This window comes from Arachis ipaensis, chromosome B9 (assembly GCF_059453495.1).
Source record: "Arachis ipaensis isolate K30076 ecotype BB chromosome B9, ASM5945349v1, whole genome shotgun sequence".
In the NCBI taxonomy this organism is placed as follows: domain Eukaryota; kingdom Viridiplantae; phylum Streptophyta; class Magnoliopsida; order Fabales; family Fabaceae; genus Arachis; species Arachis ipaensis.
Window position 1 is genome coordinate 52,451,901 of NC_142444.1, and position 27,690 is coordinate 52,479,590.

Genomic DNA, 27,690 nt, shown 5'->3' on the forward strand with positions numbered 1-27,690 from the left:
TCTATTCCACTACTTTAATGCCTTCTTTTTGCAAAACCCCTTTTATATTTTATTAATTTAATTTAATTGTCAATCTAAACAGGTTATTAGTTTGAAAAACTTGGTAATCTAACTTGGACATTGAATGCTTGATCTATGCTACTCATGCCTTTGTCGGCATGCCAATAAACATCTTGCATTTAATTGTCATCACATGCACATACTATCTTACCTACGATGAACTTTTCACATGTAGTCTAGACCATGTGTTAACGACATCCTTCTTCACCGTGCATTGATTATCAACAATCATATTCGCTCCCTTGATTGAACCCTTCGCTTTACATATTACTTTCTCTTTCCTTTTCAGGATGGCCACCAAGAAAGGCAAGGAGAAAGCTACTCCCAAACCACCAGCAAGGAGAGGTACAAAAAGAGCATTAGTGGCAGACCCATCTTCAACAGCAGTAAAACCCTCAACAAAAAGAATCAAGAGGATCATCAAGGTCGATGAAAAAGAAAGAGCTTTTCCAGCAAAGGACACTGCGCGGTTTCCTAACCGCTACTGTGAGCAGATGTTCCCCATCATGGCAGAGAGAAATTACAACAATGAATACCTTCTCATCCTCCCAACCCACATTGCTGAATTTGTTGAGCCACAAATTGAACGAAGACAATGGGAATTCCTACGGAGACAGCCACGGCAGGTCAATCTCTCATGGGAAGTAGAATTCTACTCCAACTTTCACACGCCAATCATGCAGTCTGTCTATGTCCGTCAGAAGCAAGTCCCCATAACTGAAGAGGCCATTCAACAAACTTTAGATCTTCCCCCTGCTCCAGAAGGATTGGACGCATTCCAAGAAGCCTCACTCAAGCGCCAGACATACCAATTTGACTGGGATGCCGTTCTCAGAGTTATAACACAACCTGGTAGCAGATGGATCTATGGATACCATCGATCCCGACCAAAAGGGATATCGGCTTCAGCACTCACCTTAGAGGCTCGAGTATGGGCACAGATCATGTCCCATTATGTATTTCTGAGCACTCACGAGTCCTCCTTCACTGCAGACATGGCTGTTTTATTCTGGTGTATCCTTACAGACCAGCACCTAAACTTACCAAGACACATCCGGAATGCAATGGGACACGTACAAATTGCAGGAAACTTATCTTTTCCCGCCTTGGTTTCAGATCTCGTCTCAGTAGCCGGAGTCTCCTACAGAGCTGGGGACACCAAAGTCATACTTCCACGGGATGATCAGTATGTCCCTAACGGAAAATATATCAGACCATCAGCAGCCACTACAAGTTAGCCTACAGAATCGGCTGAGGACATTCCTCCTTCAACACCACAAGCACCTACAACAAACCAACTGCTCCATAAGATACTTGAAAGGTTGGATCGGCAGGAACACAAAGCAAAGCTAAGAGAGCGCCGTAACAAGCGCCGATTTACATACCTCAAGGAGCTACTTTTGGGAAACTACAAAGACCCAGACACCTCGGAGTCCACGTCATTTACCAGCACAGGGGGCCATGACGATCCCGATGGTGGAAATGCTGCTACCAGCCCCCTCTGTTCCTGACAGATGGCACCGCGGACGGTGCAAAGCCTTAAGTGTGGGGAGGTCGGTCAGTACCTGACTTCCGGAGGTAACTTCTTTTCCTTAAACACCAGTAAAATAGGATATTTAGTTAATTTTTCTCTTGTAGAATAGAATAGATTGCATAGTAATAATTAGTTGCATGTATGTTCTACTTGATTGAAAATAATAAGTTTTTCTAAGACCCTATTTTTTGAAAAATTTCACTAATTTAAATCAAAACTTTCGTGTTAAAATTGTTTGAAGTTATATTTGGAACATAGTTTGAAAAGCTAAGAACACACAACCTATGAGATTTGAGCTTAATTACATGGTTACATTATTTAACCATAAATATTTTATTCTTGTGTGTTTACTTCTCTATGATTGTAATCTTATTTTGTTTCATCCTATATGTCCAATATTTAATATGTTATATGCATGTGTATGATTGAGGCCATTATTTGGTTAGCTCACTTATCCCAAACAAGCCTACCCTTTAAATTACCTTTCTCAGCCACTTTGAGCCTTTTTATCCCATTTGTTATATATTTTACCGCATTACTAGCCTTAAGCGGAAAAACAATTAAATATCCCAATTGAATTAGCTTAAGATAGGAATGGTATGTTAATTGAGTATGGGAAAATTGTGGAAACAAGGGTTAATAAGGGGATGTGTCACGATAAAATAATGGGAATTTGGGTACCTACTCATGTGAGACTAGAAAAATTAAAAGTCCATGTGCATTGATAAGTTACGTTTATTTTTATTCAAAAAATTTTTTTTCTCAATAAATAAGTTAATAAATAAGGGGACAAAATCACCCCAATGCTAAGTTAAGTTTAATAAAGATCAATGCATATGTGATACAAATTAAAGAAAAAAATTGATACATGAGTATGTAATGCGAAAGTGAAGACTCTGGGTAGCTAGGCATGAATTAAAATTATATAGAGTATATGTATGTTACGTGAAAGCTTAGGTTAATTAAAGATTCAATTTATAAAGCTCACTTAGCCATATACACATACCCTTACCCTTACCTTAGCCCCATTACAACCTTGAAAAGACCTCATGATGTTTGCATTGGTATGTTAAATATTGTTGATTGATTAGGTGTAGAACAAATTTTAGAAAGCATGACTAGAGAAGAGTAGAGTGATTACCCTATACACCTGAGTGATTAGAGTGCACATACACTACCAGTGAGGGTTCAATGCTTGATTCTATGTTCCCTGCTTTCATGAGCTGTCTTCTTACAATGTTACCTGTATTTACTATATGAATTGAGTTAGTGAAATCTAATTTATATTTGTCTTGAAGAGCTTATTTACTTTTAACCAAGTAGACAAGAAGCATATAGTTGCATTTACATATATATATATATATATATATATATATATATATATATATATATATATATATTGCATTGCATTTCATGAGTTTCACATTTCCCTATTCATTTACTTTATCTCCTTCAACTAAGCATGAGGACATGCTAATGTTTAAGTGTGGGGAGGTTGATAAACCATTATTTTATGGTTTATATTGTGTTTAATTGTGTGGTTTTATCAATTCTTTACCCACTTATTCATATGATAAGCATGTAGTTACAATTCCTTCCCAAAATCACTCCATGGTTGAAAACTTGCTTCCCAGAGACTTTTAATTATGTATTTTAATTCTTTTTTATTCCATTCGATGTCGTGATCTGTGTGTTAAGTGTTTCAGGCTTCATAGGGCATGAATGGCTTGGAAATTGGAGAGGAGGCTTGCAAAAATGGAAGGAACACAAGAAACTAGGGAGATGACCAGCGAGCAATGACACGAGCGCATGGCCCACGCGAACGCGCGAAGTGAAGAATTTGCAGTGACGCGGACGCGTGCCTGACTTAAATGCGTAGATTGGAGTCTGCACGAGTGACGCGAACGCGTGAACCACACGAACGCGTAACAAGGAAAATCGCTGACTGACGCGAATGCGTGGACAACGCGTACGCGTGACCTGCGCGATCTGCAAAATAACAGAATATGCTGGGGGAGATTTTGGGCCGCTTTTTGACCCAGTTTTTGGTCCAGAAACACAGACTAAACCTAGGGAACATGCAGAGACTCAACACGCATCCACACACATTGAGATTCATCACATTAGGATTACACTTAGTTTTAGATCTGAGTTTTTAGAGTTGCATTACATTGATAGTTTATGCTTGGATTTTTGGATGCTGAAAGTCATTACCTCCGTTGAAGACATTATTTTAGTTTGTTTCCTTATTCCCTTATTTTTAATTAGTTACTCATTGACTCTATTCAATTAAGTATGTTACATTTTGAATTTATTAATATATGAGTTATTTTTATTTTAATTAATTTTAATCCTCTATTTTATTTTAATTAATTATGTCTTCTCATATTTTTATGATTATTAATTTCATGTCAATGGAGTAGAATTTCTACTTGACATGGGGGTTGATTAAGAGGTGATACTTGAGTTGGTATACTCAAGTGCTTGGTTAAACTGGACATTGTTAGCTAACTTCATACTTACTAACACTAGACCTCCCCAGGGAGAGGGCTAGGACCTGAGGGTAAGAGTTAGTTCAATCACCATACCTTTCCTTATTTAGTAAGGGAAAATCGAGTGAGAACAATAACCTTTTTACACCACACTTGAGAAGATCCCAACAAGGATAGAAGCTCCACTTAGTTATTCCCCCAGTCAAGATCTTTAATTCAGAGTATCAATAATTATTCTTAGTTTATTTTTATTGCCTTAATTCACAATTATTTTAATTGCTCATTATCAAACTCAACTTTCTGGAAATTTTCTGATTAATAAAATAGCACTCTTGCCTGCAACTCGTTGGGAGACGACCTGGGACTCATACTCCCAGTATTTTATTTCTAAAATTTGTGACAACCCTTTTTAAATTGGTGAGGCAGATCTTAGCTGGTTAAGAGCTATACATGCAACGCTGTCTCTTAATTGAAATCTCTAAATTGGTTAACTTCTGCCACGCATCAATGGCTACTTAACACCAAACTTAGAATTGATGTTTGGGGGCTTAGTAAAGCTCTGCACTAAAAGAGATGGTTGGAACACTAGGTATTGCACAATTATCTCAGAGGGAGAGTTGGGGTGAGGCATTTTAAACAAGATGTGATCCTCCCTTAGTTGTAGGATCAGTTTTCCCTCAGCTACATCAATGAAAGCATTGGCAGTGGCTAGGAAAGGTCTTCCAAGGATGATGGATTCATCCTTATCTTCCCTATTATCAAAGACTATAAAGTTTGCAGGGATGTAGTGGTCTTCAACCTTTACCAAGACATCCTCTACTAAGCCATATGGCTTCTTCATTGACTTGTCTGCCATCTCTAGTGAGATGTTTGTAGCTTGTACCTCAAAGATTCCCAGCTTCTCCATTACAGAGAGTGGCATGAGGTTTATGCTTGACCTTAGGTCACACAGAGCCTTCTCAATGGTCATGGTGCCTATGGTACAAGGAATCAGGAAGCGTCCAGGATCTAGAAGCTTCTGAGGTAGCTTCTGCTGAACCAAAGCAATTAGCTCTTTGGTAATTAGAGGAAGTTCTTCCTCCAAAGGCTTTGTACCAAATAGCTTGGCATTCAGCTTCATGAGAACTCCTAGGTACCGAGTAACTTGCTCTTCCCTAGTGTCTTTTCATCCTCATTAGAGGATGAGTGTACATCAGAACTCATGCATTGCAGGAGTGCATGCAAAGGAACCTCTATGGTCTCTATATGAGCCTTGGCTTCCTTTAGTTCTTGGATAGGGATTTCTTGAGTGGGTATTAAGCACTCAGAGGGTGTGGCTTTACTGGCGTTCAACGCCAGCTCTGATGGCTCTTTGGGCATTGAACGCCCATGCTGTACACTCTTACTGGCGTTAAATGCCAGTTCCCTTACCATTTTAGGCGTTGAACGCCTAGCAGGGATGTCCTGTTGGCGTTCAACGCCAGCTTCCCTACCTATTGGGCCATTGAACGCCCAGTGAGGGCTTCCTCACTGGCATTTGATGAACGGATTTTTGACGGTTTAGAATTCACAAATGAAGTCTCGTTGTAATATAGTTTCTAAACCAACAAATAATCCTTTCATACAAAAATTTGTTTGTCACAAGTACAAACCCCTAAAATCTATAAACCGAAGTATTTAAACCTCGGGTCGTTCTCCCTAGGAATTGCAATAAAGTGTCTTGTTATTAGTTATGAGGTTTGTTTTGGGGTTTTTGGGATAATAGACATGAAATGTAAATGGCAATGAAAATAAACTAACAACTAACAAGGTCTTGGTAAGGATTGGTGGTCAAGGATCTCTATCCTAATCACTAACCACAACATGAGAATTGGCAAGGATCAACCCCATTAAGTCATCCTCTAACTAGTAGTAAAGGAAAGTCAAATGAGCTATGTCAATCCAAGTCCATAAGTCCTAGTTCTCCACCAATTCAATTAGTGAGATCTAGAGTTAATGGCTCCCAATCGTCAATCACTTGGACATTAGTAATTCAAGAGTTCCTAAGTTACCTTCCCAAGCCAAGAGCACTAAAATCTACTCTAAAATCCAACCAAGCATTTTATCAAACACTTGGAAGGCAAAAGAATAAAGCATAGTAAATCAATCAACAAGAATAAAATCTAACAAAAATTGAATATAAGAAATCAACAACAACAATCAAAAGGAACACAATTATTATGAATTACCTCTAATTGAATTGAAAGAAAAGTAGAAGAAGCAAGAGTAGATCTACAACAAAATATAGAAGAAACATAAAGAAAATTACAACAAAAGAATAGAAGAGTAATGATTGCAACAACAAAGAATTAAGAAGAAGAAGTAGAAGAGAACATGAATCAAAACCTAGATCTAAGAACTAAACCTAATCCTAATCCTAATTCTAGAGAGAAGAGAGAGCTTCTCTCTCTAGAAACTAACTAATCCTAATGTGTGTGAATGAACAAAAGAATGAAAAGTGTCAATTCCCTTCAATCTTTGGTCCTTTAAAGCATTTCTGGCGCCAAAGTTGGTTGCAACTAGGCCCCACAGCTTCTCAGAAATCGCTGGGCACGTTTTCTATTTAAAAATCACGTGCGGCCACCGACGCGTACGCGTACAGTGCGCATGCGCGTGGATGATGCTTCTCAAATTTTTGGCTTTTCCATGTGTTCTCCACTTTGCATGCTTTCCTCTACATTCCTTTGATCCATTCCTAGCCTTTTTAACCTGAAATCACTAAACAAACAAATCAAGGCATCTAGTGGAATCAAAGGTGAATTAAATTTAGCTAATTAAAGACCTAGAAAGCATGTTTTCACACTTAAGCACAAATTGGGAGACAATCATGAAACCATGCTATTTCATTGAATAAATGTGGATAAAAGGTGATAAAATCTCCTACATCAAGCACAAGATAAACCCTACAAAAGGGGGTTTATCAGCGTTCAGCGCCAGAGTTCTTGCTTGTTTGGGCGTTGAACGCCCAGCTAGTGTTCTCTTGAGAAGCCAGCCAATTATGAAACTATGAGTGGTCCTAGAGATGTTGGAGACTATAGTAACTAAGTCAGAAAGGCTCTTCTTAGGAGTCTCCATATTCCCTTGAGAAGATGGGAATGGTGGTCTGTTGTTGAACCTATTCTGGTTCCTTCCACCTCGATTATTATTAAAGCCTTGTTGAGGCTTCTGTTGATCCTTCCATGAAAGGTTAGGATGATTCCTCCATGAAGGGTTGTAGGTGTTTTCATAGGGTTCTCCCATGTAATTCACCTCCTCCATGGTCGGTTGATCAGGATCATAAGCTTCTACTTCAAAAGAAGCTTCCTGACTACTGCCAGCTGTACTTTGCATTTCAGTCAATTGCTGAGAGATCATATTGACCTGCTGGGTCAAGGTCTTATTCTGAGCCAATATGGCATTCGGAGTATCAACTTTAAGAACTCCTTTCTTCTGAGGAACCCCATTGCTCACAAGGTTTCTTTCAGAAGTGTACATGAATTGGTTGTTTGCAACCATCTTAATGAGTTCTCTTCCTTCTGCAGGTGTTTTCTTCAAGTGGAGTGAACCACCTGCAAACCTGTCCAATGATATTTTGGACATCTCAGACAGATGATGAGCGGATAATTTATACGCTTTTTGGCATTGTTTTTACATAGTTTTTAGTATGATTTAGTTAGTTTTTAGTATATTTTTATTATTTTTTAAATAAAAATAACATTTCTGGACTTTACTATGAGTTTGTGAGTTTTTCTGTAATTTCAGATAATTTTTGGCTGAAATTGAAGGACTTGAGCAAAAATCAGATTCAGAGGCTGAAGAAGGACTGCAGATGCTGTTGGATTCTGACCTCCCTACACTAAAAGTGGATTTTCTGGAGCTACAGAAGTCCAAATGGCGCGCTCTCAATTGCGTTGGAAAATAGACATCCAGGGCTTTCCATAAATATCTAATAGTCTATACTTTGCTTGCATTTTGACGACGTAAACTGGCGTTCAACGCCAGCTTTCTGCCCTATTCTGGAGTTAAACGCCAGAAACAGGTTGCAAAGCAGAGTTAAACACCAGAAATAGGTTACAAACTGGCGTTTAACTCCAAGGAAGATCTCTACACGTGAAAGCTTCAATGCTCAGTCCAAGCACACACTAAGTGGACCTGGAAGTGGATTTCTGCATCATTTACTCATTTCTGTAAACCCTAGTAACTAATTTAGTATAAATAGGACTTTTTACTATTGTATTTACATCTTTAGTTTATCTTATTAACATCTTTAGTTTTATCTTTTGATCCTTTGATCACGTTTAGGGGGCTGGCCATTCGGCCATGCCTGGACCTTCATCACTTATGTATTTTCAACGGTAGAGTTTCTACACACCATAGATTAAGGTGTGGAGCTCTACTGTTCCTCATGAATTAATGCAAAGTACTATTATTTTTCTATTCAACTCAAGCCTATTTCTTCTCTAAGATATTCATTCGCACACAAGAACATGATGAATGTGATGATTATGTGACGCTCATCACCACTCTCACTTATGAACGCGTGCCTGACAAACACTTCCGTTCTACATGAAAACAAGCTTGAATGCATATCTCTTAGCCTCCTGATTACGATCAGAGTCTTTGTGGTATAGGCTAGAATTTTTGGCGGCCATTCTTGAGATCCGAAAAGTCTAAACCTTGTCTGTGGTATTCCGAGTAGGATCTGGGAAGGGATGGCTATGACGAGCTTCAAACTCGCGAGTGTTGGGCGTAGTGACAGACGCAAAAGGATTACTGAATCCTATTCCAGTAGGATCGAGAACCGACAGATGATTAGCCGTGCGGTGACAGTGCATTTTGGACCATTTTCACTGAGAGGACGGGAAGTAGCCATTGACAACGGTAATGCCCAACATACAGCTTTCCATAGAAAGGAATATGAAGGATTGGATGAAAGCAGTAGGAAAGGAGAGATTCAGAAGGAATTAAGCATCTCCATACGCTTATCTGAAATTCTCACCAATGAATTACATAAGTATCTCTATCCTATTTTACGTTTTATTTATCTTTTAATTATTAAAACTCTATAACCATTTGAATCCGCCTGACTGAGATTTACAAGGTGACCATAGCTTGCTTCAAGCCGACAATCTCCGTGGGATCGACCCTTACTCACGTAAGGTTTATTACTTGGATGACCCAGTGCACTTGCTGGTTAGTTGTGCGAAGTTGTGAAGAAGAACTAAGATTATGAACGTGCGTATTAAGTTTTCAGCGCCGTTACCAAGGAATGAACGATCACAATTTTTTGCACCAACAGACCATCATAGAAAATTCCTATGATAGACCATTCTGAGAGCATGTCAGAAGGACATCTCCTGATCAGTTGCTTGTATCTTTCTCAAGCTTCATAGTGGGATTCACCTTCTCTTTGTCTGAAGGTTTGAACTTCCACTATGATTTTGCTCATCTTTTAAGGAGGAAAGAATTTAGCCAAGAAAGCATTAACCAATTTTTCCCAAGAGTCTAGGCTCTCTTTAGGTTGAGAATCCAACCATATCTTAGCTCTATCTCTTACAGCAAAAGGAAAGAACATAAGTTTGTGGACCTCAGGATTCACTCCATTGGTCTTAACAGTATCACAGATTTGCAAGAATTTAGCTAGAAACTGATGTGGATCTTCCAGTAGAAGTCCATGAAACTTGCAATTCTGTTGTAGAAGAGAGACTAACTGAGGGCTTAATCTCAAAATTGTTAGCTCCAATGGCAGGTACAAAGATACTTCTGCCATAAAAGTCAGAGGTAGGCATGGTGAAGTCACCAAGAACCTTTCTTGCCTCTCCTTCATGTTCGGCCATGTCTTCAGCTTCTTGTTCAAAATTTTCTGAGAGGTTTCTTCTGAAGTGTTGTGCTTTAGTTTGTTGTAAGCACCTCCTTAAATTCCTCTCAGGTTCATGATCAAGATTAAAGAGATGTTCTTTATCCCTTGTTCCTGGTCATAAACAAGAAAACACAGATATGACAAGAAAGGAAGCTTCTATGCCACAGGGCAGAGAACTCCCAGTGAGATGTGAAGAAAGAAGAAGAAGAAAGAAGAATAAAGATAGAAGAAGGCGAAGAAGAATGGTTCGAATAAATAGAAGTAGAGAGGAGAAGTATTAGAAATAGAAAAGATAAACTAGAATTAAAATATTTTTGTTTTTGTGTTATTTATTTATGTAATTCGAAAATAAAAGTTAATGAATTAAAAGGAATTAAAAATTTAATTATGAATTTCGAAAATGAAGAAAGAGAAATAGAGGAAGGATTTTGAATAATTAGGAGAGAGAACAATTAATTAGGAAGTTTTGAAAAAGAAGAGAGAGAAGATAAGTAACAAGTTAAGAAAGATTTGAAAGCAAGATAAGATATAAGATTAGAAAATATTTGAATTTAAATTTGAAATTTGAAAATTAATTTTAAATTTTGAGTTTTGAAATTAAATTTTGAATTTTGAAATTTAAATTTGAAATTTGAAATTTTGAATTTTGAAAAAGTCAACAAGATAAGATAAAGATTTGAAAAAGATATGGTTTTTGAAAAGGTTTGATTTTGAAATTTGAAATTTGAAATTTATATTTTAAATTTTGAAATTGAATTTTAAATTTTGAAATAAGATAAGATTTTTGAATTTTAAAGAAAGATAAAAAGATAAGATAAGATTTTGAAAAATATAAGATTTTTGAAAAGATTTGAAAAAGATTTGAATTTTGAAATTTAAAACCAAGATAAGATAAGATAAAAATTTTGAAATTAAAATCTGAATTTTTAACGTAATTTTCAAAATTTTAATTAAAATAAAGATAGAAAATATATTTTTTTATTTTTGAATTTAATGTGGAAAGAGAAAAGCAACAAAAAGACACTAAACTTAAATTTTTAGATCTAATGACACTACGATGCGAAAATTCAAAGGGAAAAACACAAAGAGACACCAAACTTAAAAATTTTAAGATCAAAACAAAAAGAAAGACAAGAACATTTTGAAGATCAAGAAGAACACCAAGAACAAAATTCAAAGACTTCAAAGAACACAAGAACATGCAAAAGATACCAAACTTAAAATTTTTGAAAACTAGGAACACTATTTTCGAAAAATCAAAAGAAAAGACACAAGAAGACACCAAACTTAAAGATTGACACAAGACTCAAACAAAGGAAACTATTTTTTAAATTTTTTAAAAAGAAAGACTAAAAAATTTCGAAAATTTCAACAAGAACAAAAACAAAAGACTCAAACCAAAAACAAAGATTAAACAAAAAAAAGAAAAAAAATTTGAAGAAGTTTTTGATTTTTTTTTTCGAAAACAAGAAAAAATAAAATAAAAGACTCTACCAAAATTAAAGACAATACCTGATCTAGGGAACAAGATAATCTGTCAGTTGTCCAAACTCGAACAATCCCCGGCAACGGCGCCAAAAACATGGTGCACGAATCCCCACACTTCGTATAACTGAACCAACAAGTGCAATGGGTCGTCCAAGTAATACCTGAGCGAGTCAGGATCGATCCCACGAGGATTGTGGTTTTAAGCAAGCTACGGTTATCTTGCAGATCTTAGTCAGGTGAGTAGGAATTTGTTAGATTTGGAAGATGGAATTACAAGGTTTGATTATAAGAATAAGAAGATGGTTAAGGCTTGGAGTTGCTTTGTCCTTTTGGATTAACTCTGGTTTTACTGTCTTCTTCAATTGTGAATGATTTCTTCTATGGCAGGCTGTATGTGATTGACGCTGGTTTGAGCAGCCGCCAATACTCCTCCAGATATGAACCCCAGGGTTAGTGCGGATCCATTCTTATTGAGGGTGAAGTTCCTGCTGTTCATTCTCTTTGGTGATCCTACTCAAAATGCCACAAACCAGGTCGAATCTTCCGGATCAGAGGATGTTGCGCCTTGGTTCTAGCCTCTACCATAGAGACCTTAATCTCCCCATACCTCAGCTGAACTAGTGTCTCAAAAAGTCCCTAACGAAGTCGTGGATTAGCCGTCTAAGAGATGTATAGTCAAGCTGGCAGTTCAATACTTTCCACTTAAGTATTCATATGAACCCAAGAAGAACACGGGTGGTTGTCAGGCACACGGTCTTAGTATGAAGAATGAAGATGATTGTCACAGGTCATCCCATTCATCACGTTGAAGAACGAAAAATACATCTTAGAATTAAATCAAACACGGATTGAAGAGAAACAGTAATACTTTTATTAATCCATAAACCTCAGCAGGGCTCCTCCCCTCAGCCTAAGAGGTTTAGAAACTCATACTGATAGGAAACACAATGATAAACGAAAATATGGCAACCCCATCTCTCTCATTATGTAAAATATCCCTTAAATACTAAACTAATGACTAAGGATTACATAAGAAAGGGTAAAACAGTCTTTTAGTGCTAAAATACACTTCTAGGGCCCACTTGGTGAGTGTTTGGGCTGAGCTTTGATGAGATCCATGTGCTAGGAGGCCTCTAGGGCGTTAAACGCTGGCTAGGGGGTCCTCTTTCAGCGTTTGGGCGCTGGTCTCCTCCTTTGGGCGCTGGACGCCTGGAATAGGGCAGGAGGCTGGCGTTGGACGCCAGTTTTGGGCCTTCTATTTTAAAGCAAAGTATCAACTACTATACATTTCTGGAAAGCTCTATAAGTCAGCTTTCCAAAGCCATTGAGAAAGCTCCATTTGAACTTCTGGAGCTCCAGAAAAGGTCTTTCGAGTGCAAGGAGGTCAGATCCAGATAGCATTTGCAGTGCTTTCTCTGTTTCTGAATCAAATTTTTGCTCCAGCTCCTCAATTTCAGCCAGAAAATACCTGAAATTGTATAAAAACATACAAACTCAAAGTAGAATCGAAAAATATGAATTTAACACTAAAACCTATGAAAACTTAATAAAAATTAAACAAAACATGCTAAAAACTATATGAAAATGATGCCAAAAGGCGTATAAAATATCCGCTCATCAATACGCACACGTGCGTGCGTACGCATACTCACAAAAATTTAAATGTTGTGCATACGCAAAGATGTGTGCATACGCACATATTCTACGTACTTCGTGAAATTGTCCACGTACTACGTGAAGTGATGAGTGATAGCTATTTGTGCGTAGCACAGATTATTTTTCTGCCTTCACGTAGTACGCCAAATTGTCCACGTTCTACACCACTCACTTCTCTTTTTAGTGAGCTTTCTGTCCTTAATAGAAAGCATTCTGCTTCCAAGGGCTTTCTGTTTCCAGGAGCTTTCTGTGCCTCTTTCTATTCTGTTTCCTTCTGTTTTCCTTCTAAAACTCCCTGTAATCAATCAAATTCAACTAATCAAAGTAATGTTCATTCTAACCTTAAATTCATTGATTATTTAACAAAATTTCTTAATAAATCAATTGAAATAAAGAAGGAAAAATACTAAAGATGCGCACGCATCAATAAACACATGGCAGTCATGACTTTTCATGCCATGAAGTATCCCTTGTGGGACGTTAGCATATTTACTAAGGTTGGAAACATATTCATCGGGAAGCCTCAACTCTTGTAATCATCGATAAATGTTTTGCCTTTGTTTTAAGATTAGAACGTAACACCCTTTTGGCTTCTCTCATCTACTATTACCCAATGATATAAGGTTAAGATTTGACATCCTACAATACTCGCTAAGTTCAACGTAGCCTTGTGGTTGTCCTTGGTCTTTCACTATCCATCACCATATAGATGATATTATCGAACACATTTTTCTCGATATACATCACATCATATCAAGACATTGACGAACAAAAAAATTATTCTAATAGGGTAAATCCTAAAAAATGCTCATTCCATAATTTATGCCAACTATTCTAGGATAATATTTTACCCTAGACCACATCTCCTCCCTTGACAATATGACGGGAGCCTCCTCGTATTCCTTAGTATTCTTACCAAATGCAATTTGATTGCGTCTATATGGATGATTCTTAGACAGAAACCTTATGTGATAATTAAACATATATTTTTCCCCCGTATTTCAATTGAAAAGCCTTTGTATCCTCCAAAAAAAGGACAAGCTAACTTCTCCTGAGTCACCCACCCGGACAATATTTCATAGGCAGAAAGTCATTAATTGTTCACATTAAGGCAATGTTAAGTGTGAAATTAACCTTCTTGGATACATTATACATTAAAATACCGAGATAAACAACTAGATTAATTCATCGATAAGATTCTAGAGGCATACATATATTTTAACCTTCAAATTGTGTGGGCTGGAATGACACAAGTTAGGAAAAGGTATGGATCTTTCATACACATCTCAGGTGGAAGATTGTAAAGAGTAATAATAACATGTCTGATGTACCACTATTTCGTGGTATATTTTGTACTTAATTGAGTGGATTTTATCCACTAAACTCACACTTATTCATATAATTCGCATGTTTTACATTTTCCTTCCGAACTTTGTGCTATGATTGAAAACATGTTTCTTTGGTCTTAATTTAGCTAAATTTAATCCTCTCTTATTACCATTCAATGCCATGATACGTGTGTTAAGTATTTTCAGAGATTACAGGGCAGGAATGGCTTAGAGGATGGAAAGGAAGCATGCAAAAGTGGAAGGAATACAAGAAACTGAAGGAATTGCTAAGCTGTCCAGCCTAACCTCTTCGTATTCAATCGATCATAACTTGAGCTACAGAGGTCCAAATGAGGCGGTTCTAGTTGCGTTGAAAAGCTAACATCCGGGGCTTCGAAATGATATATAATTCGTCATAGTGTCCGTACATTTAAATGACGCGCACGCGTGCATCACGCGCACGGGTCGTCTTGCAGAAAATCCATCGACTTGTACGTATCAGCGATTTCTGGGCTGCTTTTGACCCAGTTCTCGGCCCAGAAAACACAGATTAGAAGCTACAAAGTGGGAGAATCAAGGAGACATCCGGACAACTTTTGAATTATTCACAATTTAGGTTTTAGATGTAGTTTTCTAGAGAGCCTCTCTCTAGGTTTTAGGATTTAGGATTTCTCTTAGTTTTAGGATTACTTCTTCTCAATTCCAGGTTCAATGTTCCTTTAATTTAATTTCTCTTCTTCTTTTATTGATTCTAGCATTCTAGTTTATTTATTTTCCCAATTTGGTTTATGAACTCCATGTTAGCTTTGATTTATTTATTCAATGCAATTTGAGGTATTTTATATTTATGATTTTAATTTAGCTTTTTACATTCTTAGCTTGAATTGATTAATTAGAGACACTTGAGTTATCAAACTCCTTTGTTGATTGTTAATTGGAATTTTCTGGTTGATTTGGATATCTCTAAAGCTAGTATTTCCTTAGGAGTTGACTAGGACTTGAGGAATCAAATTGATTAGTCCACTTGACTTTTCTTTATTTAGTAAGGGTTAACTAAGTGGGAACAATAAACAATTCTCATCACAATTGATAAGGATAACTAGGATAGGAAGTCTAGTTTTCATACCTTGCTAAGAGCTTTTCTTAGTTATTATTTAAATTTCTTGCAATTTAAATTCCTTGTTCAACATTCAAAAACCCAAAAGGATACTTTTTCATAACCAATAATAATACACCTCCCTGCAATTCCTTGAGAGACGACCCGAGGTTTAAATACTTCGGTTATTAATTTTATTGGTTTTGCTTTAGTGACAAACAAGTTTTTGTACGAAAGGATTCTTTGTTGGTTTAGAAACTATACTAGCAACGAGAACTTAATTGTGAAATTCCTTACTAGCAAAGAAATCCGTTCGTCAAAATGGCGCCGTTGCCGGGGAATTGCAAACGTGTGCCTTATTATTGGTTATCGTAAATAATTTTGCTTTTTCGTTTCTTTGTTAGTATTTTTAGTTTTAGGAGTTTATTTTCATTAATTTTTATTATTTTTTGTTTTTAATTTTTTATTAGCTACTATGAATTCTCATCCCTGTCACTATGAGTTTGGTTCCAATGTTGTTGTAGGGAATGGGCGCTATAATGAGAACAAGCATCAAGGTTGGAACAATCAGAGATGGGAGGATCCACGAGGATTTGATCAACCCTTTCGGCAACAACCCCCTCCAATGCGCTATAACCAACAACCACCTTATGATGCATACCAAGACAATAGTTATGGTGGACCTCTTCATGACAACCAACCTCCACCAAATTACTATGGTCAAGAGCCATTCCAGGGTGCGTACCAAGATGATGAATATGGTGGACCCCTTGTAGTTGCCAACAAGTCCCACCATATGCTTATGAACCATCTCCTCAACATGGCTTTGAACCACCATACTCACAAGCACCTTACCACCAAACACCCCCATTCCAACACAATTACTCCCAAGAACCACCACCTCAATATATACCATCTCCTTATCCTTATTAAAGAGAACCACCTTCCTATCATGAACCATTCTTCCCATGCGATGAACCCTTTTAACCACCCCAATCCCTAATGAATGAAACCCTTAGTATACTTCTTCAAGGGCAAGAAAGGATAACTGAGAAGGTACTAGAATTCACGGCTACCTTGACCGAGGTAGTAAATTGATTAGCCTCCCAATGGTTGGACACTAAAGGAACTCCCACAGCTTCATGTGGAGAATCTAATGAAGAACGTAGCATGAAGGAGACACTAAAAACTCCAGTGGACAATGAGGAATGTGACTTTGTATTAGGACAATTGGAGGAAGCCGTAATCATCAAAGAAAAAGAAGTGGTTGAAAACCTAGGAGATGCTGAACCTCCATGGGAATCGAGAGTTGTAGAGAATTCCACCCAAAAGTTTGAGATTGGTGCTCGGGAGGATGGTGCACAACCTCCGAGGCATAAGCCTTATGAAGAATTGGACGAAACAGATCAAGAAGCAAGTTCCCTTGGCAATGATGATCATGAATCAAGCTCTCCTAGTGATAAACTTGCATCCACAATTGAACTCCTTGAGCTTGAAGAACCTTCCCCAAGTGAATATGAAGATGATGTGGAGGTAGACTTTTCTCAACCTCCAACTTATGACTTGAGTGATGGGAAAAAAGTCGAAGACTTTGATCAAGACGCGGTTGCAGTTGAAGAGGTTTGTGATAAACCACTATTTTATGGTTTATCTTGTGCTCAATTGAGTGGATTTTATCAATCTTTCATACACTTATTCATATGATTTGCATGAGTTTACGTTTTCCTTCCTGATTTTGTGCTATGATTGAAAACATGCTTCTTTGGTCTTATATTTGCTAATATTAATCCTCTCTTATTACCATTAGATGCCTTGATATATGCGTTAAGTGATTTCAGATTTTATAGGGCAGGAATAGCTTAGAGGATGGAAAGGAAGCATGCAAAAGTGGAAGGAATGCAAGAAGTTGAAGGAACTGCAAAGCTGTTAGCCTGACCCTCTCGCACTAAAACTGTCATAACTTGAGCTACATAGGTCCAAATGACGCGGTTCCAGTTGCGTTGGAAAGCTAACGTCTGGGGCTTCAATTTGATATATAATATGCTATAGTTGACCTGACGCTAAGTGACGCGAACGCGCACTCCACGCGGAAGCATCGCAGTGACGGAAATCAGTGTGGCAAATTTCTTCTTCAGCGATTTCTGGGCTGTTTTCGACCCAGTTTTCGGCCCAGAAAACACAGATTAAAGGCTATAAAGTGGGGGAATCTATTCATTCATAATAATCAACTCATAATTCACTTTTCATAGTTTAGATGTAGTTTTTAGAGAGAGAGATTCTCTCCTCTCTCTTAGGATTTAGGATTTTAGGATTTCTATTTGTTTAGTTCAATTCATCTTCAGTCTCAGGTTCAATATTCCTTTTACTTTATATTTCTCTTTTACTTTTAGATACTTTAATTCTTTTATTTAATTACTTATGTTGCCAAATTGGCTTATGAACCATTCATGTTAGGATTTTCTTTATTTAATAAATTGAGGTATTTCAGATTTATGATTCTTATTTAGCTTTTTATATTCTTGGCTTTAATTGATTAACTGGAGGCTCTTGAGTTATCAAACTTATCGTGATTGTTGATTAATTTCTCTAATTGAATTGAATTCCACTAACTCTAGTCTTTCCTTAGGAGTTGGCTAGGACTTGGGGATCTAACTAATTAGTCCACCTGACTATCCCTTGCTTTCGTAAATGTTAACTAAGTGGGATTAAACTCAATTCTCATAAGAGTAACTTGGATAGGACTTCCGAATTTTCATCCCTTACCAAGAGTTTTATTAGATGTTAATTTATTAATTCCTGCAACTTATTTTCCTTATTCAAACCTTTCAAAACCCAAAAACACTGTTTTCCATAACTAATAATAAGAACACCTCCCTACAATTTCTTGAGAAGACAACCCCAGGTTTGAATACTTCAGTTTATAAATTTATTGGGTTTGTGACAACCAAAACGTTTATAAGAAAGGATAATTTCTTGGTTTAGAAACTATACTTGCAACGGGAATTTATTCTGAATTCTAAACCGTCAATCTTCTGTTCTTTAGTTTGCAAGGAGGTGGAAGAATTCACAGAAGAGTACAAAGGAGTGAAGCTTGAAAGACCACTGAAAACTCCTTCCCAAGGCCATTACCATCCAATACAAACTTCAAGTGGGTAAAATTCTTAGCCTTTATCTTTACTTTCCCACTTGAATATGGTTTGCTTGAAACAGATAGCCAGCTTAGAGCTCTTTGTGGCTTTAAGAGTAAGAGGGAGATGGTTGGTAATAGGAGTTGACTAGGACTTGAGGAATCAAATTGATTAGTCCACTTGACTTTCCTTTATTTAGTAAGGGTTAACTAAGTGGGAGTAATGAACAATTCTCATCACAATTGATAAGGATAACTAGGATAGGATTTCCAGTTCTCATACCTTGCTAAGAGCTTTATTAGTTATTAATTTAATTTCTTGCAATTTTATTTCCTTGTTTCTTATTTCAAAAATCCAAAAATATACTATCTCATAACCAATAATAAATACACCTCCCTGCAATTCCTTGAGAGACGACCCGAGGTTTAAATACTTCGGTTATTATTTTTATTGGGTTTGCTTAAGTGACAAACAAGTTTTTGTACGAAAGGATTCTTTATTGGTTTAGAAACTATACTTTCAACGAGATATTATTTGTGAATTTCTTTACTAGCAAAAATCCGTTCGTCAAGGCCAACAAGAACAAGGGATACTAAAGTGGATGTTAGATACAAAACCGCCAAAATATAGACCAAGTATGATATTCTTAGGTTTAGCTGCAGAGCTTGGGTGTTTTTGATCAAAATGACCAATGCTTCCCTATAACAAGGGTGTGTCATAGTATTATTAATTCTACTGTTGTCAAAGTGCATTAAAGTGTAACACCCCGTTACCCTAAGCCTTACCTCTAGCTGTAAAGCAAAGGATAACAAAGTGCCACGACAATTCTAAAGCTTATAATATATATATATATATATATATATATATATCCAAGAATTTATATAACTAGAAGACTAATGAAGGAGTAAAGCTCAAAGTCGCATAAAACGAAATTACAAAACGCGAAGTGTTCACACACAATACTAAACGCGTAGGCACGAACAGAATAAGACATAATATATATAAAACCTTGTAGATAGCTCCAGGATACATAAGGTAATAATTAAATTAACATGACATATATATATATATATATATATATATATATATATATATATATATATATATATATATATATATATACTAAAAGAGGACTACTCACAGCCTGCGGAGTTTAGGCCAGCTAGTCTAACTAAAATACAAAAGAGTTTTAGAAGTTTAAAATAGTTTATACAACTTATTTCTCAAATCAATTCTCTAAGGCCATAAAGTATAGAATACAAAAGGTGAGAGAATAACTACAACACAAGTAGAGTAAAATAAAGCATAAGAAAGATCATCCTCCGCTCTGTCACCATATCCGAAACTCACCGAGGTGGTTTGCGACCTGCATCTGAAAAACAACAATATATGGTATGAGAACCGAAGGTTCTCAGTATGGTAACAGTACCCAATATATAAGATGTAATGTTCTGGGATGCCAAAGGCAATCCTATAACTTCACATCGAATATAGGTATTCAAGCTTAACAAAATAAATAAATTAAACCATAAACCATAAACAGGATTATCTAGACTTAGGGGATTTCTAACTAATACCAATCACACTGCTGTATCCCACAGCCATCGCCAACCTAACCTCCTTGCGATTCCATTGCCATCACCTTCGATCATCCTCAACGCCAAAAAAACACATTTAATGCAAATAAGTAAAGCACAAATAGTAGTAATGTATAACAGGTAAATCAACTAGCATTTAGACATAATATTCAAATTGGAATAACTTAAGTACTCAAAGAAAACAAGCAGATAGAAGATGCATATGATGAATGTCTATCCTATTTGGCTCGTGATATCACTTGTCGTTCCATAAATGCTAACCCAACACATCCTTTTGGATGTAGCTTTTCTACCACGCTAGGGATATAATGTCTTGCACACTCTTGCGACAGAGAATCTGCCACGTTAGGGATATAGTGCCATTCACACTATTGACTCACGGATATAGTGCCGGGCACACTCTCATGCGTAACCCAAGGATATAGTGCCTGACACACTCTTGCAGCAGAAAAGGTTATCAATCATATTCAACCCAGGGATATAGTGCCCTACACACTATCTTACATAACCCACGGATATAGTGCCTGGCACACTTTCAACATACAACAAGTCCATTAACCTCAAATCATCGTTAGTCACCACCATTTTCTCCTCTCAATCCATTCTCAACTCTCAAGTGTCAATATTCCAGAGATATAGTGCCCGGCACACTCTTGCAGAAGAGAATCTGCCACAGCAAAGATATAGTGCACAGCTGATAAACGAAATTTGTCATGCCGATATAGAATTCAATAATGGATATAATCATGAGTATAGTCTAATCAACATTCAAACTTCGCATCAAACAATCCTACAATCTATAACCGAGAGTACTAGTCCCCCGAGTCGTCCTCCCTTGGAATTGCTAGAGCATGCATCTTATTGATTAGGAAGCCTTGTTGTGGTTCTTTTGAAGGTTTAGCAAAATCAATGACAAACAAGCAATCAATTTTTAGAAGACTTGGCCTAGGGTTGGCATTAGAAATTCTATCCTTATAGTCCCTTCAATGATGACAACAATTAGGCCTTGCTTCATTTAGTCAACCCCTAGGTATAGAGGAAAGTCAAATGAGAATAACTAACTTGAGTCACAAGTCCTAGTTTTCACCTTAGAGAAAGCTAGCTTTAGTGCACTCCAAGTCAATTAGCAATTTCTAATTCCAAATCAACAATTGACATAAACTATTCAACTCTTTCTAATGGCCCAAACCCTATGCCAAGTAAGAAACTTTTACTCCATAACTAATGTTGGCATTTTATCAAACAATTGATGAGCAAGGATAAGAGGCATAGTAAAAATGAGAAGGAAGTAGAATTGAAAGTGCTTCAACACAAGAAACTAACAACAATTAACAAAGAACAACAATGGAAATGAACTTCTCAAGAAATTGGAAATAATCCAAAACTACAAAGTTGAATCTAGGATCTATGAGGATGGAGCAATTACAAGCACTAATTGAAATTGGAGAAGAAGATCTATAACATGAACAAGTAAATTGAGAATTGCAATGGATCTCACCAAAGTGTGATGGAAAATTCAGAAAATGGATGAAGATGAACCCTCATGAGAGCTTAGAATCTCCCTTTCTCTCTCTACCCAAGAGTGTAACTAAAAATAGCAAAAAATCTAGAACTATCTAAAAAAATGAGCCAAAAGTCCTTAACCCTTCAACCCTTGGTTTTCTTAAGCTCTTCCCGCCAAGGCACTTCCCCCAAGATGAGATCTCCAACTGTCTCCATGCCTAGGTCACGTGACTTCTAAAAAATCATGTTCGAGCATCGGCGCGCACGCGCAAAGCACGCGTGCGCGCCACTGGGGCATCTTGCAATGTGAGGGGAGGCGCAGCGTACGCGTGCGCGCCCATGGGGGTTGTGGCCTAGCCGCTACACAAGCCGGCTCCTGGCTTGGCTTCTAGCTTTGACTCCTAGCTGCGCAATCCACGCGGGCGCGCCAAGTACGCGCACGCGCCCTTGCTGAAGTTTCCAAAGCTCAATTTCTCATGCTCCTTTCCTTTGCGCCCATTCTCCTTCCCTCTTCCGGTTCATCCCTGCCCTATATTCTGAAACCACTTAACACACAAGTCACGGCATCGAATGGCACCAAGAGAAGATTAGAAATGTATCTAGTTTAGTGCAAAATAAGCATGTTTTCATCCATGAGGCAAAAGTTAGGAAAGGAACACAAAGTCTTGTATTTTCATATGAAAAAGCGTGTGGAATCATTGATAAAACCCCTGAAATCGATACAAGATAAACCCTCAAAATGGGGTTTATCAACCTCCCCACACTTAGATTCTAGCATGTCCTCATGCTTAGAGAAATGCAAGAGAAACGCAAAAGACCGAAGGATCATAAAGGCATAAGACTCCTGAGGTGCAGCCTACTTACGTGAATGCAACTACGGCTAGTGCTACCATCTACTTGGTTAGGAACAAATCAACCTTCCTAAGATATATGCAAGCTTATAGGGCACGGTGGCGGTCAATATATGGGATTCACCAATTTTTGAGTATAAAGTGCAATATATGCAACTTTGCATGAAGCATGCTCGTGAGAGCCGGGAGTCATGAATTAGAGCCATCGAGCCCTCACTGGAAGTGTTTACACTCTATTCGCTCGAGTGTCTAGGGTTGATTCCCTCAATTTTCTCCTAATCATGCTTTCCAAGATTTGTTCCTCATCTAATCAATCAACATATATTTCCTGCATGCATACATCTATCATGAGGTCTTTTCTTTGGTTGTAATGGGGCTAGGGTTAAGGTAGGATGCATATATGGTTAAGTGAGCTTGAAATTTGAATCTTTGATAAGCTTTAAACTTTCCACCTAACCTATGACATCCTATACAATTGAGTTATATTCTAACTACCCATTCTTCATTTTTTCCACATACTCATGTATTTTCCTTTTTTTTTTTCCATTTCACAATACTTATGCATTGATCTTATTAAGTTGCACTTTGCTTTAGGGCATTTTGTCCCCTTTTTATTTCTTTCTTTTCTCTTTTTTTTCTTATTTCTAAATTTTTTTTTAACAAAAGCATCAATGCATAAGGTTTTACATCTGACCAATACATGAGTATGTACCCACTTCCCAATATTTTCAATAGCAATACAAAACTACCCCTTGTATTCCCCCAATGTCCCAAGGTTCCCACACTTGAATGCTACTCACACACACACTAGCCTAAGCTAATCAAAGATCCAAATGAGGACAATTATGGTTTTCCGCTTTAGGCTTGTAATGTGCTAATTTAAAGAACAAGTGGGTTGAGCGTAGGCTCAATTTTGGCTAACAAGGGAAGATAGAGGGTAAGGCTATTTGGTAGGTGGGCTAATGAAATGATGGCCTCAATCATATAAATGCATGAATACACGGAATAATGGACATATAGACTCAAACAAAGCAAGGATTACACTCATAGAGAGGAAACAATTGCACACAAGAAGGAAAATAAGTGACTATACGATGTAGCCACAAAACAAGGCTCAAAGCTCACTAGCTTGTGTTCTTAACTCAAAATTCATGTTCCAAAATACAGTTCTTCAAGCAAGTTTGGCATCAAGATATTCAAAATTGGCAATGTCAAGGTTGCCCCAAAGTATTAGTTTCCTAAGAGAGAGTTTCATTGTTCCAACCAAGTAAACTTATCATGCAAATGATATCATGGAAAACCTAATCATGCAACCTATCCTACTACAAAGGAGTTCAAAAAACGAAAATTTATTTGGGTGTTACCTACGGAGATCGGTCGGCCGACCTCCCCACACTTAAAACTTAGCACGGTCCTCCGTGCTAGAGGTGATGCGCAATGGTTGGTAGTGGCCGACCCCCGAGTGTCCTTCATCTCCGTTGTCATCGCTACTTCCGCTTGAGGTCGCGGTGGATGTGGAGATATCTGGTTCCTCCATAGTTGGGGTGACAATGCTCAGAAGTTTCTTCACGTGAGCATATCGGCGTTGGTTACGCCTCTCATAACAGTCCAACTTCTTGTGAAGGTCTTCAAGGCGTTGGGTGGCAGATTTTTGTGGCGTGGAAGATGTAGTGGTGTTGCGAGTAGGAGTGGGTAGTCCAATGTCCTTGGTGACTTCCGGAGGCTTGAGGCACCTCTTGGTCGGAATAATATCACCCTCGACCGGGATTGAGGTCCTCCTATCCTTAGTCTCTCGGTAGACGCCGGCTGCCGCCACTAATTCGGTCACCATAGCGGGGAATGGTAGATTTTCCTTTGCATGAATGCGCCCTATGGATTGGCGAATGGCATGAAAAATGTCGATCGGTTTCTCGGTTAAGATGCAACATATCAATAAGGCAAGTTCGGCGGTAATGGATGACCCATGAGTGCTTGGGAGCACGTAGTGGGCTAGTATTTGGGCCCATGCCGTGGCTTCTTGAGTGAGGTAGCGTGCGTCTAAACCTTTTGGTCTTCGCTTTATGGTCCCCCGAATCCAACATGCTTCGGGTGAAGCAATTACGCGGAGGACGGCGTTCCAATCGAACTCACGGTCGGTGCATGCTGTCAAGACTTCTTGATAGGCATCATATCCATCTGCTAACGGCCCAATCCCAAGGACTCCTTGGATGGCTTCCACTGTGATTGACACTTGCTTCCGGCGCACAAAGATTGATGTGAGAAGGGGTGAGTGGTAATTGGTGTAGAATTCCACCACCCACGATAAGTTGACCTCCTTGGGTTGCCTCAAGAGGAACCTCCATTGCCTCCGGTCAATGTGTGACATCACTATCGGAGTGAGGTGAGCCGGTAGGACCAGAAGGGGCTCCGGGTGATAATTCCTTTCAATCATCCCTGAGTAAACAAGTTCGCAGTAGTGGTTAGGGAACTTGTTCGGGTCCTTCGGAGGGTTGTCCTTCTCTAGAACATCAACGGGGCCCTTAGCCTTCTTTAGGAGTGGCTTGGCCGTTAGTTCCTGGCGTGCGCTATTGGATGCTGGCTTCTTCGGGGCCTTCCCGTTGCTCTTTTTGACGACCATCCATGGTGGGGTGTCTCCCACCTAGCACTTTTGTTTACCGTCCTTAAGTTGGACGTCCATTAGCTCAAAGTTCTTGTTCAAGAGATGCATCCCTCAAGAGGAACACTTCAAATTCCTTGGAGTTCTTTCTTTGCTCACCATGGTACAATTTGAGACGGTGCCCATTCACCTTGAAAATGTCTGGACTTGATGGGTGGCGCAGGTGATAGACCCCGTAAGGTTCTACTTTCTCTACTTGGTAAGGTCCGTCCCATCTTGATCTAAGCTTTCCGGGTAGTAATCTCAACCTTGAGTTGTAAAGGAGCACTAGGTCACCGGGTCCAAATTCCCTTCTCCTAATGTTCTTGTCATGAATGGCTTTCATCTTCTCCTTGTAGAGTCTAGAATTGTCATAGGCTTCTAATCTCAAGCATTCCAATTCCGCCAATTGAAGCTTTCTCTCTACTCCGACTCCACCCAAGTTCATATTGCATTCCTTTATGGCCCAATAAGCTTTGTGTTCGATTTCTACCGATAGATGGCATGCTTTGCCATATACAAGTCTAAAAGGGCTCATGCCAATGGGTGTTTTATAAGCCGTTCGATATGCCCAAAGTGCATTGGAGAGTTTAGTGCTCCAATCTTTCCTATTCGGCTTCACAATCCTTTCCAACACATGTTTAATTTCCCGGTTAGACACCTTGGCTTGGCCGTTTGTCTGAGGGTGGTAGGCCGTGGCGACTTTGTGTATGATGCCATACTTTCTCATGAGGCCGTCCATTTTTTTGTTGCAAAAATGGGATCCTTGATCACCTATGATTGCTCTTGGGGAGCCAAAACGACAAATGATATTATTCCTCACAAAAGAATAAACAACATGGGCATCATCCGTCCGGGTGGGGATTGCCTCCACCCATTTTGACACATAATCGACGGCTAACAAGATGTAGAGAAAGCCATTGGAATTTAGAAATGGTCCCATGAAGTCGATTCCCCATACATCAAAGATTTCACAAAAAAGCATATTTTGTTGGGGGATTTCGTCCTTCTTAAAAATATTTCCAAACCGAATGCATTGGGGACAAGATTTGCAATAGAGGGAAGAATCTTTGAGAAGGATTGGCCACCAAAATCCACAATCAAGGACCTTTCTTGCCGTTCTTTGGGGGCCGTAGTGGCCACCTCCTTCGGAAGAATGGCAAGCGTCTAAGATTGCTTGGAATTCGGTTTGAGGTATGCACCGTCGCACTATTTGGTCCGCTCCACACCTCCACAAATAGGAATCGTCCCAAACATAGTATTTGGATTCGCTTTTCAGCTTGTCCTTTTGATGTTTGTTGAGATTGGGAGGGAAGGTGCGTGAAACCAAGTAGTTTGCTATCGGGGCATACCAAGGAACCACTTCTGAGATTGCGTGCAAACTATCTAGAGGGAAGGAGTCATTGATAGGAGTGGTGTCGCTTTTTGTGTGTTCAAAGCGACTCAGATGGTCCGCCACTAAGTTTTGGGAACCACTCCTATCCTTGATTTCCAAGTCAAATTCTTGTAACAAAAGCACCCAACGAATTAATCTCGGTTTTGATTCCTTTTTGGCCAACAAATACTTTAGTGCCGCGTGATCCGAGAACACTACTACCTTAGAACCAAGAAGATAGGCTCGGAACTTGTCCAGAGCAAAAACAATAGCTAGGAGTTCCTTCTCGGTAGTAGTGTAGTTGGATTGGGCTCCGTCTAATGTTTTTGAAGCATAAGCTATGACATAGGGAGTCTTACCCTCGCGTTGTGCTAACGCGGCCCCTATCGCATAATTCGAAGCATCACACATGATTTCAAATGGTTGAGCCCAATTCGGTCCTCGCACAATAGGAGCTTGTGTCAATGCCACTTTAAGTTTGTCATATGCTTCCATACATTCCTTGCTTAGCTCAAATTCAGTGTCCTTTTGCAGTAGCCGAGAGAGAGGTAGGGCTACCTTGCTAAAGTCTTTGATGAATCTCCGGTAGAATCCTGCATGTCCAAGAAAATAGTGGACTTCCCTCTCAGAGGAGGGGTAAGGTAAACTAGATATGACATTTATTTTTGCCGGATCTACGGAGATGCCTTCTTTTGAAACTATGTGCCCCAAAACAATGCCTTGTTTGACCATGAAATGACACTTTTCAAAATTTAGGACAAGGTTTGTTTTGGTGCATCTCTCTAAGACTTTTTCAAGGTTACCTAAGCAATGATCAAATGAATCACCGTACACGCTAAAGTCGTCCATGAAGACTTCCATACATTGCTCTAGAAAGTCCGCAAATAGGCTCATCATGCATCTTTGAAACGTTGCCGGTGCGTTGCATAGGCCAAATGGCATACATTTGTAAGCATACGTTCCAAAGGGGTAAGTAAATGTTATTTTTTCTTGGTCCTCAAGAGCAATGTGTATTTGGAAGTATCCAGAGTAACCATCAAAAAAGCAATAATATGATTTACCGGCTAGTCGATCAAGCATTTGATCGAT